This window comes from Heterocephalus glaber, unplaced genomic scaffold (genome assembly GCF_053883595.1).
Source record: "Heterocephalus glaber isolate CG9 unplaced genomic scaffold, H.glaber_assembly_v1.0 deba00001472, whole genome shotgun sequence".
Taxonomy (NCBI): domain Eukaryota; kingdom Metazoa; phylum Chordata; class Mammalia; order Rodentia; family Bathyergidae; genus Heterocephalus; species Heterocephalus glaber.
In genome coordinates this window covers 44,312,293-44,322,664 of record NW_028258315.1, presented here as the reverse complement: position 1 = coordinate 44,322,664, position 10,372 = coordinate 44,312,293, and the positions used below count along the sequence as shown (strand labels likewise).

The window sequence follows — 10,372 nt, the reverse complement described above, 5'->3', positions numbered from 1 at the left end:
CTTTGATGAACAGAAGTCTTAACTTTTGTAAAGACTACCTCATTGTTTATTTTATTTTTTTTTATTTTTTTTATTTTTTAAATTTTTTAATTTATTTTATTTATTTATATTATTTATATTTATTTATTTATATTATATTATTTATTTTTTTATTTTTTAATTTTTATTTATTTTTATTTTTTATTTATTTATGTAAAGACTACCTCATTGTTTATTGTTTTCTATAAAGTATCAAGTAAATCTTTGTCTATTCCTAGATCAAGAAGATATTAGCCTACATTTTCTTATAAAAGTTTTATAGATTTGCTTTTACAATTTTTACTGTCATGAATCTTGAATTATATTTGTATATGATGAGGTAGCAGTCAAAGTTAATTCTTTTCAACTGATATATCTACTTGTTCTAGCACTATTTATTTATTTATTTATTTATTTTTGGTACTGGGGATCGAACTTGGGACCTTGTGCTTTCAACGTAGGAGTTGGAACTACTGAGCTAAATCCCCGGCGCTAGCACTGTTTATTTTTAAAAGACTATCTTTTGCATTGAATTACCTTGATGACTTTGTCAATAGTGAATTGTCCATATAAATATAGGTCTATATCTGAATTTCTATTCTATTCCATTGATCTATGTATCTAGTCTATTCTTATGTCAATGTCACATTGATGTAATAATTATAGATTGTCATTGTAAATCTTGATGTAAGGTAGTGTAAAGACTCCAACTTTTTCCCCTTTCTCTAAATTGTTTTGACTCTTCAAGGAAATCTCTAAATTTCCTAGTTTTAGATCATTAGGACATTCCACATTCAATTTCTATTTTACAAAAATGAAACTCCTTTGGGATTATGATGAGGATTGTACTAAAACGATCATTTTGGGGAAAACTGACATCTTAATTCTAAGTCTTCAGTTCACAAACAACCTACAACTTCACATTTATTTATATATTTAATATTGCTCAGTAATATTTTGTGTTTTCAGTATTGAAGTTTTTCCTTCTTTAATTAAATTTGTTTCTAGGCATTTTTATGCTTTTGACAACATTATAAATGGAATTGGTCTTTTAATTATCAGTTTTCAATTGTTTGGTACAAATATATAGAAGTAAATTGATTTTTGTAACTTGATCTTTTTTCAAAAGTATTTCAATGGGATCAGAAAGAAGGGGATGTGATAGGTGCAATGAATTAGTCTGCTCTTGAACAGGAAGAGGGGAAATGAACAGAAAGAAAATTGACATGCATTGAGGTTTCTATCTGGAAACCACTCCGCTGGACATTTTCCATACTTAATTTTCACAACAACTATGTGAAGTCAGATCTGATTGATGTTTTACAGATAAGGACATAGATGCCCTGAGACATCACAGGTAACAAGTGGCAGCCAGATTTCACCCACATCTGTTGAGTTCCAAAGCCCATACTCTTCCCAGCTCATGGTGATGCCACAATGCCAGTATGTTGAGTGCTCACAAAGTTAATCCATGGAGAGGTGACAGCTATACCAAAGCTGTGTCACCTCCATCTCCTACCCAGCTCCTACAGCCAGGAGATTTGTGATACCTGGAAGTCAGCACAGGGCTGAAGTTCTTCCATCCAGTGCTTCTGGAGCTCAAGCTGCTGTGAGCCCATAGGCACAGATGCAATATCCAGAGCACAGCAGACCAAGGACACCAGGAAATGACCCTCAGGTCTGACCACATTGCGGAGAGCCAAAGCAGAGATAGCAGAGCCTGTGTGAGACCAGTTGTGACTTTCCCAGGGCCTCCCTGGCCCAGGCAGTTTGTGGCAAGTTGGCACAACTGTGAGGATCAGTTTCCACATTGTAACTGGAAAGGTGCACCTGAAGCCAGAGAGGATGATACACAGAGAAGAGAAGAGAAAACCTGAGAAGAGAAAGGTTCCCTTCAGCCTGGGTTCCTCACACTTGCCCAATGTGAGCACCACTTTGGGGCTATTTTTCCAATGCAGATCCCAAACAACCTCCCCAGTTTTTTATTCAGTAGATCTGAGGTTTAGCTCAGGAATCTACATTCTTTTTTTTTTTTTTTTTTAATTCTTTTATTGGTACATTCTAGGTATACAACACATTTACATTTCTCATTGGGAACTTGTACCTTTACATGATGCATCTTGGTTCTTATTTTTTTCCCATTCCTAGCCCTCCCTTCACCCCCTCCACCCTTCCCTATTTACAAAGACTTTGTTTCCATTTTTTCCATTTCTCATCATTTTTCCTTTCCCTTCTTTCCTTTCCCCTGCCCCTCCCACGACCCCTACCCCTTTGGACCTTTTCTTCCTATTTCACATTATCGATTATTCATTCTAATCATTGGTACATTTTAGGTATACAATATAATGACACTCATCATTGGAAATTTGCACCTTTACATAATCTCTCTTGGTTCTTATTTTTCACCCTTGCCCTGCCTTCAACCCCTCCATCCCTCCCTATTTACAAAGACTTTGTTTCCATTTTTCCATTTTCTCATATTCCATTCCCTTCTTTCCTTTCCCCTACCCCTCTCACTTCCCCTTTGCCTTTGTCCCTTTTCTTCCTATTTCACATTATCTATTACACCTTTTAGTCCTTATTTACACTTTCAGTTTCTCACACTACAGAGACTATTCAGTATTTACACGTGTGTCCTATTTATTTCACTTAAGAGTATCACCTCAATGTGCATCCATGTAGCAATAAATGTCTCTAATTTCTCATTTTTGATGGCTGAATAGTACTCCAATTTTATTTAAAAAACCACATTTTCTTTATCCAGTCTTCAGTTGATGGGCATTTGGGCTGTTTCCAAGTTTTAGCCATCACAAACTGTGCTGCTATGAACATGGGTGCACGTATATCACTGTGGTATGATTCTTTTAATTCTTTGGGGAAGATACCCAGCAGGGGAATGGCTGTGTCAAATGGGACTTCCAGTCCTAGTTCTTCGAGGTGTCTCCATACTGATTTCCACAGTGCTTGCACCAGTCTATACTCCCACCAGCAGTGGAGCAGGGTTCCTCTTTCCCCACAGCCCTGCCAGCATTTGTTCTTGGTTGATTTCATGATAGCAGCCATTCTTTCTGGAGTGAGGTGGAATCTTAGTGTTGTTTTCATTTGCATCTCTTGAGTGACCAGTGATGTTGAACATTTTTTCATGTATTTATTTGCTATTTCTACTTCTTTATCTGAGAAATGTCTGTTCATTTCAGCTGCCCAGGTTTGGACTGGGTCTTTAATTTTGGGAGGTCTGATCTTTTTAAGTTCTTTTTAGATTCGAGATAGTAGACCTTTGTCTGAGGAAGAGCAGGTGAAGATTTTTTCCCACATTGTGGGTTGTCTCTTCACACTGCTGAGGAATCTACCTTCTTAAACACATACTTCTGAATGATTCTCCTGATCAGGATATTATGAGACACAGAAAGTTAACACAATAACAAAAATATTGCATCATCAAAGGATTAGAAAACAGCCTGCAAATTGTGTAGGAATGAAACAGAGATTGCCTATGAGAAACTTGTGTTCGGGCTAGTGAGTTATGAGAGCATATAAAAAGCATAGAGGACTCCCCCTTAGAGAGTAGGGAGTTTGGTTAGGCATTATAGGCATTATGCTTCCTTGGACAGGGCTGGTAAGGGGTCCCATGGAGAAAAAGAAAGATCTGGCCCATGAGTCTCAAAATCTTTGAAGGAAAAATGTCCCCCTCTGATTCCCAAGGTTGTGGCAGCAGAAGATACCCAATGAGTAACTGGAGAAGAAACTATCATAGTGGCTTCCCAAAATCATTGCCCAGAGAACCAAGTCAGATCCTGACTTGGCCCTTTGGAGTTTAAGGTCCCGAGTCTGTTGGATGGGCCACATCAGACCCCATCTCAGAACTTATTTCCATTTTACTTTATTGTTCTCCCTTTTCAGTATATTGATGCTAGTATCTCACAAAATTGAAAGCAGAGGAAAAGGCATCCCAGCAGAGGACGAAAGAAAGGGAGGAAGGGATTGAAAACAATCAGAGTGTGAGTAGGGATTACACAAAATGGAAAAGGCTCCATAAGACACATGTTGGTGGTGCATAGCAGGGCACTGTGCTGGAGGCCCAGCAGGCCCACAGAGTGGCAGGAGAGATTCACAGCTGACATTTGGAACAATGGCTCCTGAATAGCAACCTTCTCTCACAGTAGACCTCCAGCCCTCCCCTCAACTCCTTGACTCCTGAAGGCCAGTGAAGAGATTCCAGGCTCTTTTTTGTTACCCTTTTCTACACCACTGGTTGCCCTGGCAACCACTGCAGCTGGCCCCTGGTCTTCCAAAGCAGGCGTTGTAATGAGAATCTCAGGCAGGTTTGTTCTGCTTGGACAGCTTAGAGGACAATAGGTGGAATGCTGGCCAAACAGCTCTGGTTTCAGGACTGTCCCCAAAGACATGACACACACATACACCAAATAAGGGGAGTGAACAGGATTTAGGAGGAAAGGTGAGGAGAGGGACACAGAAGCCATTCAGCTAAGAGTGAAAGCAGTGGAGAAATGGGGTGTACTGAACTTTCCCATCACAAGCTTTGGGGCACTTGGGCTGGATGACAGTCCTCAGGGGGAAGGATCTGAGGCTGATCAAATAATAGTGACTACAATGTCTTTGCCTATCCTGATTCTTCGTTTGTTGTTTTTAACCAGTGACTTAATGAAAACATGCTGACCAGATCTGCAGATTACGTACAGCTGCAAGAAAGAGCAAACGTCTTTCAGAGGATGGAACTGGTCTTCAAATCAACTGGATCTGAATCCTAATTCCAGTATTTATAAGCTGCATCTCCTTGAGGAAGTTACTTAATTTTTCTGGGTGTCAATTGCCTCATCTATTCAGTGGAGGCACTTAAATTACCTCCCTCCTAAGGTTTTTGTGAAAATTGAGACAATATTTTTTATATAAAGCACTTAGAACAAGTAAATACTTACCCTGGGTGCTACTCTACAGTGATGCATCTGTGTGTTTTCAAGAGGTTGAGGGACAGGAATTTAGCTCAGTGGCACCAGGCCTCCCTCACAAGCACAAGGTCCTGAGTTCGATCCCTGATGAAAAAGGGAGAGAGAGAGAGAGAGAGAGAGAGAGAGATTGACGAGCATTTTTACCTCAAAGGCCCTAGATTAAAAATGCCCTCACTGCACTGTTCAGCCCTTAAACCCCTAAACACCCTTGATATGTCAGGCTGTCCCTGGCCACTCCCTCCAGGGTATAAGAGGGACCAAAGATCCCTTCCCAGGACAGCCTGAAGCTACAGTCACCCAAGCTGGTCCTGTGGCATTTGGAAGACCTACTAAAGAGAGACTTGTCCCTTCTATGACTGATCCTCAAGCACCCAGACCTCTGAGGATCTGTAGTTGCTGGAAAAACAATCCTTTCCACTACCAACTCCATACCAGCTTATGCTGTAGCCATGGGGAAGACAGCACTAAAATGCCTTTCCTTAGCTGTGGAATTTTTCTTCTTTCCCACTGAGTTTTGGAGGGAGTGGAGAGGGCACTGCCCAGTGTTCTATAAATACCTACTGTCCAGGGGGGGAAGACACCACTTTAGTTCAAATCCTGGAAGCTTTGCTGGTAAGCAGCTCAACACATTGCCTCAAATGCCATCATCCTCTGGAACTTTAGCCAAGAATCTTCCATCTTAACTTCTCCTCATTAACACAGTAGTATTAATCTCAGGATGGTCTGGAACCTTCCTATCCACCCAAACTGTTTGGAAAAGCAATTTGCACAATACTTTGCAAGAACACAGCCACTGTCTCTAGGAGAGTAAATCTCAGGTAGGCAACCCTATAGTCTTTAAAAGCTTTATAACAGTCCCTGCATTTCAGAATCACATTCTCTCCCACTTTTCTACAAAGCCGAAACAGATTTGGAACAACCAAAACTATACAAAAAAGCCAAAATCCACACTGAAAAACTGACAAAACTTCATCTTAAAATCTAAATTGGTCTCTTCCCATTTGTCCTGACCCACATTTTAAATTTTATTTCCACTTTATTTATTTTGCAAATACTATAAGCATATGATGCAGCTACTATCCTAAAGACTTTGCAAACAATGCCTCATTTGATCCTCATAACAGTTCCATAAAGAAGATGCTATTATTCCCATCCCAATCTTCAGAGGGAGAAACTGAGGCATAGTATATAGCCAGTAAATAGTCAAGTTAGGAACCAGACAAAGCAGTGTGAGTCCATGACCTTAACCCACTATGTTGCCTTTCACTCTGCCTTGCTCGTTGGCATTTTCTAGACAGCCTGGAAGCTTTTAGAAGATTCTAGAAGGCAGAGATCACATGTCTTCATGGAACATCTTATAGTGGGTGCCAGAGACAATTCACAAATGCATTGTGATGATGTTGCTAACTGTTACCAGTAGCCACAATGCCCCCAAAGTGTCATTTACCTCCAAGTCTCTAATTAAAAACTATAGCTTCTCTCTGCAGGAGCTTCTGCTTCCTACAATCTGCCCAAATATCCTAGGAACAAGGAGAGCCACTCAAGGACCCTTCGAGGATCCAGGGCTGGGAAGGTGCACAGTCTCAGCTTGCCTGCTCTCCAGGCAGGCAGCTTCCCTGCAGTGATCTGCTTGACCTTGCTGTGACCTGCCACCACACCCCTTCCGGCTTCCTGGACTGCAAACCAGCATCTTCACTCTCATTGTTCTTTGAGGAAATTTGGCAGCAAGCACAGTTTCTTCCAAGCCCCCAGCTCTGCACATGAAAGGCAAGCTTCAAGGCCCCCCGGAGGCCTAGAAGGCTCCTGCCAGAGCCTGCAGCTTAGGGAGTGGCCTTGTCTCTTTTGTTAGTGACCTGACCTGGAGCTGCTGAGCTGAAAGAGAACACTAGCTGGCACTGGGATGCCTGGCTTTAAATTGCACTCTCAGTGACTTGCCTGGCCCTGCTTGTGCTGGTGACACAGATGGAAGGGCATCCAGGAAAACCTTAGAAGGGTTACAGTCACTCTCCTCAGGAATGTCACAAGCTTGATGCTAGCAGAACCCTCACATGGGCCATGGATGGTAGACAGGGTGCTCTGTTCTCCAGCCTTGGCTGTTGTTCATTCCCTTCCTCACTCCTATAGGAGGGTTGACTTTTAGCATCCACACAAGAGCTTTATTTTGAGAGGCCCTCTATGTTAACTAGAGCAGGGTCTGCTCTAAAGAACAGGACAGTTGGTAGTCTTACTAGGAATTCCTACCTTGAATTTGGGGGCTTCTCCTACCTGCCCTCTGAGGCTGGTCGGTGAGAATGAAATGTGACTGCAAACAGAAAAACAAGCAAATATTATGCACCATCAGCTAGCAAGATGCTGCTTTCTGTGATAGACTGTCTCTGATTCTCCTTGCAGAAACCAGGGGGCACTTGAAGTTGATACAAACACCCATGTTCTGCAAATATTGCTCCAGTAGGTATGGGGTTGTGTTTTCACAGCAACCCTACAATGCTGATGGGGTGGTTTTTATTATGCACATTTTACAGATGTGAGGAACTTGGAACTAGACAACTGATCTACTGAACAGCATTCACTCTGTCGATTCCAAGTACTTTTCAATTTAGCACACTGCTATCAACTCAGGTCACACATACGGAGGGTGATAAGGAAGAGGCTTTGAGAAATTAAACCCTGGGAGAGAGAGTCACTTAGAATTTGGGGCCTGAGGCACACTAGTCCCAGCCCTGGAGAGTCTCTCTGGAGTAGGAATAAAAGCAGGAGCCATGAACAGGACCCTGTGGTCACCAGTTCCAGTCATCTCCCAGCTCCTCTCCAAGGAGAACCCACCCAAAGCTTAGCAAACATATCCTCTCTGGGACACCATTCTCATATCATTCCCAATCTGCCTCCTCTACTAGAAGCCAATTCTAGGATTCCCCCCAGTTGAAGCTAGTTGTCCTTAAAAAACCAAGGAGAGGGCTGGGAATGTAGCTTAATGGTAGAATATAAGGCCTCAGACTAAATCCTCAGAATCACAAAAAGAAAAGAAAAGGAAGGGAAAGGAAGGGAAAGGAATGGAAAGGAAAGGAAAGGAAAGGAAGGGAAAGGAAGGGAAGGAAGGAAAGAAAAAAAAGAAGGGAAAGGAAAGGAAAGGAAAGGAAAGGAAAGGAAAGGAAAGGAAAGGAAAGGAGGCAAAACAAAAGAAAGAAAATCAAGGGACAGACAGTGCCTATAAGCCCAGGGGCCCCTCAGGAAGATGGCTGCTCTGGACAAGGGCTACCTAAAAATAGCCAACTGCTCCAGGGCACTGACTGACAGCATCTCCCTGGGCACAGCTGGGACTGTGTGGCCCAGCACTGGGGGAACAGGAGCCAAGGAGACTGAATGTCCCCAGGGGGCTTAGACAAAGCTATTTTGAAGCCAGTTTATTGGGCAACCACAATGGTTCCCACGTGCTTTCTTGGTGACCCTCAGAGACACTTGGTCCAGGGAGATGATGGAGATGGCAGCTCAGGACAAAACTGATTTCATTAAAATTGGGAACCAGTGGAACAAGGTACAACACAGAGAAGCAGAAGACAAAACAGTTAGAATTTCATGGGAGGCCTTTAGCAAGACTGTGTGGGCTATAGCTGGGAGCTCCCCTGGTTCTAAGGAGCCTTGGGAGTCCTTCTTTCACTTGAGCGCTTGGCTAGAAAAAGGTGCCAGGAGCTGATAGCAAATGAACCCAGTCTTTCTCTAGGTGGACAGGTTCTGCCATGCAGGCAGGACTGAGATGTGCCTGAAGGAGACACATGGATCCAGATTACCAGCTGTCCTAGAGGACCTGTCCACTCACATTTGTGGCATTGGTGGGTTGTCCCTTCCCATTGGCTGAAGCCTGGGGTAATGCCAACTACTCAGCCCTGCTGTGTGTTTAGAGAGGTTCCGTGCCACAGTATTCCACAGAAAACAGTGTCCCCATGTCTTGAGTAGCTGTCATGTGAAAATGACTCAGATTCTGCTTATATCTAGTGACGAACTATTTACTACATGCCCCAAATATGTTCGACTCCATCCTTTAAAAAAAAAAAAATGGATTATCTAGTTGGTCAGATTACAAATGGTCACCAACCAACAATCATTCAACTTGTGATCTTTCAACTTTATGATGGTGTAAAAGTAACCACACAGGAAACATTACAAAGAATCAACAACTGGGATCTCATCTTATTAAAAAGCTTCTAGCCGGGGATTTAGCTCAGTGGTTTCGCCTCCTGCTTCACAGGCACAAGGACCCAAGTTCTGCATAGCAAAAGAAATCACCAACAGAGTAAAGAGACAACTCACAAAGTGGGAAAAATTTTTAGCCAGTGGTTCCTCAGACAAAGGACTATTATCTAGAACATATAAAGAACTGAAAAAAATCAGACTTCCCAAATGTAAAGACTCAGTCCAAATATGGACAACTGAGATAAATACACACTTCTCAGATGAAGAAGTAGAAATGGCAAATAAATACATGAAAAAATGTTCAACATCACTGGTCATTCGAGAGATGCAAATTAACACAGATGCTGAGATTTCGTCTCACTCCAGAAAGAATGGTTATTATCAGGAAATCAACCAATAACAAATGCTGGCGGGCTGTGGGGAAAAGGAATCTTTTTCCCCTGTTGGTGGGAATGTAGACTGGTGCAACTGCTGTGGAAATCAATATGGAGATTCCTCAAAAAACTAGAATTAGAGGTCTTATTTGACCCAGCTATCCCCCCTCTGGGTATCTTCCCCCCCAAATTAAGAGTATCATGCCACAGTTATATATGTGCACTCACATTTATAGTGGCACAGTTTGTAATAGTTAAATCTTGGAAATAATCCAAATGCCCATCAACCAATGAATGGATAATAAAGATTTTTTTAATATAGTGGAGTATTATTCAGCCATAAAGAAGGATAAACTTGAGATATTTCTAGGTAAATGGATGCACCTAGAGGCCATACTCTTAAGTAAAATAAATTGGACCCACATGTGTAAATATCGCATTGTCTCTCTGGTGTGAGAAACTGAAAGTATAAATAAGGACAAAAATATATAATACATATTGTGAAATAGGAAGAAATTATTCAAAATTATACCTAGTGTGAGATACTTTGTTAATAATTAAAATGTTTTATACAAAAAAGGTAAAATATTAGGAAATTAGTTGAGAGATAGATTAGTAATTGTAAATATATTTTTTTAAGATCATTATACACTGTGTATTTACCATTGTTATTCTCTAATTATTTTTGTTATGAAAAATTATTTTTCCATAGAACTTTTATATTTTCTTTATTAATATCTACTTATATTAAAATAAAAAAGAAAGTAAATACTGCACATTCAGTAGAAACCATACTTCAAAATTTGAATTTTAATCTTTTCCTAG

At 41.1% G+C, this 10,372-nt stretch overlaps 1 long non-coding RNA gene across 1 annotated transcript; it reads right to left on the bottom strand.

Annotated features, from left to right (window-relative positions):
• Positions 1–209: 209 nt before the first annotated feature.
• Positions 210–10,121, bottom strand: LOC147826342 (uncharacterized). The gene is made up of 3 exons (XR_015439491.1): positions 7,227–10,121; positions 4,956–5,069; positions 210–1,891 (listed from the first exon to the last, which is right to left on the bottom strand). It is a non-coding gene; the product is annotated as an uncharacterized LOC147826342 (long non-coding RNA).
• Between the last annotated feature and the right edge of the window lie 251 nt (positions 10,122–10,372).